This window comes from Haliaeetus leucocephalus, unplaced genomic scaffold (assembly GCF_000737465.1).
Source record: "Haliaeetus leucocephalus isolate CR32 unplaced genomic scaffold, Haliaeetus_leucocephalus-4.0 Scaffold450, whole genome shotgun sequence".
Classification (NCBI taxonomy): domain Eukaryota; kingdom Metazoa; phylum Chordata; class Aves; order Accipitriformes; family Accipitridae; genus Haliaeetus; species Haliaeetus leucocephalus.
The window spans coordinates 12,203,598-12,207,916 of NW_010972886.1; positions in this window are offsets into that span (position 1 = coordinate 12,203,598).

Genomic DNA, 4,319 nt, shown 5'->3' on the forward strand with positions numbered 1-4,319 from the left:
GTTGGGAAGAACTTCAGGGTCTGCCTTTGCATGCATCTTAGATTGGAAATTTTTGGCCCATTTTTAAAATGACTAGGTCTAAACCCCCCCCCCTTTTTTTTTAAATCAAGTTATTAATTAAGAATTGCTAATGGCTCAAAGCCCATCATGTAATCTTCATAATTCCAGAACAACGCTAACAAAATCTTAAGTGATTTCTTTCTATGTTTTCAGCAGAAGCGTATCTTGGAAGTCTGGTAAGAAGTGGTCATGTCTCATCTAGAATTTCTTGCAATTCATTGCCCTTGGTGTAAACAAAACAAAGGATCTTTTTGACCTTCTCATCCTTTTAAACATGAAAATAGGATCTAGAAGTTCTAACCTCTGAACTTTAAAATATGATGTTATTTTTCCCTTTCACTAAATGTCATGTAACCAGCAAAAGTGATGGCAATTAAGTAAAATAACACATTAAAACCCAGGACTGCTAGAAGTGAGACAGAAGTAATTTTTCTAGCAACTTATGGAGGTCTGGTATAAAGTAGTTTGTCTCCAAGTTGGCAGCCACCAGAGCTCATGCTAGACTGTAAGCCAGACATTTAAAGATCTAATATTACAAGTGGAAATCACAAGAGGGTTTGATTTATTTAAAACCCGAGAAAGATCAGACAACCAGAGGTGAGGAGCCACGTATGTTTTCTATTATTCCTTCCTTCTAAAAATTAAATGTATTATTTCCAATTAATAGCAAGTCGGCTTTTTGTTCTTTCCATATTTCAGTAGTGTCCAAAAATAACAGTAACTTGTGCCGTCACATTCTTTTTTAGCAAACAAAACAACCAACCGAAATACTGTGGTTTTTTTTAATAAAGTCTTAGAAAGTTAAGTTACATATATATTTAAAATAAAGCTACTAATTAGGTTGTTTTTAACTTGTCTTAAATCATGAGTTAAATGCCTCAACCTCAGTTTTGTAGCTATGATAAGAACAACAAAAGTAGTAGTTCTGATGGCACAGTAATTTTCATTATTTCATAGAATACTTTAAAAAACTGCAACCTTCCTAATGTAAAAATGTACCTTTTCATGCACAGGACTATGTTACTGTATTCCTGTAAAAGGCAAGACAAGGTGGCAGAAAGGTCTATTGTCTTGTGTATTTTTTCTGTGCTTGACATACGGTGTTACATATGGGAATATTTTTGTCTGGGTTCTGGATCCAATCTAGATTAATGTCACTTAAGGTCATTATTACTTTATATCCTCCTCATCACTAGCATATGAGTAATCCCTACCAGTACTGTTCCAGCTCTGTATTTCAGCCATGCGAGACTATGCAAGTTTCAAACAACATTGCTTCCAGACTCCAGTGAGTGCCCTGGCAAACCTCACTCCTCTCCCATTCTCGGAGACACTCGCTCCAAAGGCTGGTTGCCACGTTTTCATGGGCAAATGCTCTTGGACTGCGTCCCATGTGCTCCTTGGCACTGCACAAATCCCTTGGCTTTGCACTGAAATCCTGCCCAATGCACTTTTAGACCTTGCTCTTTTTATATTTCTGGGGCAAGGAAGCAGGGAAAGGACAATTGAGGCAGATAGGGTTTGTATTGACTTCCGACAGCGTGAGTCAAAGAGGGACATTGTAAGTCTGAACAGAAAAACTGCCCACTGCAGTCAGCAACATGTGTGGCTGAACCACTGCTCAAAGGGGTTGGCAGTTTGTCTGTGGAAAATATAAGTCTGAACAGGAGTGGTTACCAAAAGGACTAAGAATAGCAAAGTGACTGTTTCAGGATGGCTGTGATTTCTACAGGTGATTAAGTGTTAAAATCATTTCTGTGGAGTGCAAAACCCCCTAAGCATAAGCTGCTTCCCTTCCTCGTTTCCCTTATCTGCTTTTCCCCTTAGCTTAATGCCCAGGCCCTCAAAGAGGGAGTGGGTGCATGAGCTGCCCCAAGAACGGATGCCTTGGGCTTTAGGAGGATTTGGGGGCAGAGCAGGGCAGAAAAGCCTGAGCTGTCAGTTCTTTTCCTAAAAGAGTTCTGCAAAAGTAACAACTGAGCAGCACCAGCAGGGAGAGAGCCTGAGAAGATGCGCGGTGATGAACAACGCAGCCTCTGGTGTTGACCAAGAGATGTTCTGAAGGACGTCCTTACAGCCGGAGGTGGGAAAGGAGATCAGTAATTCCCAAACCAACCACAAGTTACGCATCTTTTTTTCCGCATGTTTCTCATTTGGTGAATTTTAGAACTCTCTATGAGGTAACTAAATACAAATCCCTAGGAAGCAAAACCATGTCAGAGAGAAAATCAAGCATGGTACTTGTGAAATCAGCTCTAGCGTGTGTTTCAGTTACACAAATGGATGCTTTTCTTTAAGCTGTAGTCTGACACAAAAATGCCATGAAGGGAAGCAGTCTTCATTATTCTGTATTTTGGTCCAAGTGGTCGACTTTGTCAAATAACTGTTTTGTTAGCTGGGTTTTAATTTTAATTTATTACAATTAAATAAAACCCACAACCCTTATGCTCCATGGAAGTCCATCTGCCTCATGGATGGATCATCACTTCCTCAATCCAGATGACCAGACTGACCACTTCAGTGAACATCCTGACTGGTAGCAGTGAACGGTAGTGTGCTGTGTATGGCCCATGGTGGAGTTTACTGAGTCAAAGGGGTGCTGCACAAGGTGATGGCTATAGAGCTACTTACAACACTCTTGTATTAATATTAAAACAGTTGTAGCAGACCGATGACACTTAAAAGGAATACAAATCTATCACTAAAGTTAGCTTGTTTTCTGAAGAGGTGCAAAATTTACATTTGACAGCAAAGCAAGTTGCCTTGGTAAGCAAAGATGCGTTTGTTACAGCATGGCTGCCTTACTTAGCTGCAAGTCAAATTTTTGGAAAGGCAACAGGTACAATATGCACAAGAAGGGTAACAATAATGAACTTAAAATTCATGTCTAAAGAGATGTAGTTTAAAAGTGCAAATTCTGTCCTAAAATAAACCTGCATCGATTTTTGTATCAATCTCAACCTCCAAAACATGAGGTTGCTCATAGAGCTCATGCGCTAGTCTGAGGGATGAGAATGTTTGGGTTTTTTTCTTCCTCATTTTACAACCTGAAGATCAGAACCTTTCCGTTAAGAGAATGATTCTTAAAGCTTCTTAGTGAACTTAGATATCCTGAGCTCTCTCTGTTGCAATTGGATCAGTATCACAGAATTTGAAGAGGAGGGTGTTGTGAAGACTGCCCTACTGCAACTGTATCACACCTTGAGGGCAATAAAACAACTTTGGTTTGGACCAAATCATTACCCACAGAGAGCTGCAGAAAGCAACCATGCAGGTCAAAACCCTTAAAAATAATGAGATGATAAAACTTGTAGAGAAAACCTAGTCCAGGATTTACTTAGTCACCAACTTGGCCTGTTCTGACATAATATGTTCTTTTAAATTGTCATATTTAAATCTGCACCATGCTTTGTGTGGGCGTGAAGAGAAATGATCTCTGACTCTGAAAACCACTGCTCTGTGAGTCCTGGCTTCCTGATTTCCCATAGCAGTTGATGGGGAGATGACTATCCTCCTACAAGGGCCAGTACGGACCCAGTATGCATATAACTCACTTTCTGTGCTTAAGGAATAAAGACAAAACCTTGCAGGGATTTACTAGTAGTGGTTATTTTGGCAACAGCTGATAAATGCATATTTGAAGTTTTATTTCTCATAAGTCCTGTGTCTTATGATTTGGCCTCCATCTAGTTACAACTGTGAAAGCTGGCTGAGAGAAGTCACAAGCACACTGAGTTAAGAGTTTTTTGAGATGTGATGGAACAAGTGTTGGAAATAACCGTCTGTGGGTGTTGAGCAGCCCAGTACATGGAATGCTGTTTAGACAGGTCCAGGATGCTAGAGTATTTTCCTCATGTAAAGTGGTTCATTATCTGGAAAAACCATTATTTTACTGGCTGGAAGTCAAAGAAGGGGCCTCTTCATATGCAGAGGAAACAACAAGCGTGCCTGGAGAAAACTGCAGGCTTATTTATGCTACCTGCAAAGATCAGGCAGTCTTTCAGGGCGATTAATAATGTGGTATCTGAGTGGATTGATTCCAGCCTTTACAGTGGCCTTCAGATGCTATTCTCCTTTTGCATGCAATCATTCAGATAACAATTCCTGTTCATATTTGTTGGTGCATTCAGCTTCTTTCTCCGTTGACTGTAGAAATGAGTTGCAAAGTTCCTAAACTGGAATGGTCGACATAGGGCTGTATTTCGACATGCTTGCCGCCCCACCCCCCCCCCCCCCCCCCCCGGCGCCCCGCCCCGCAC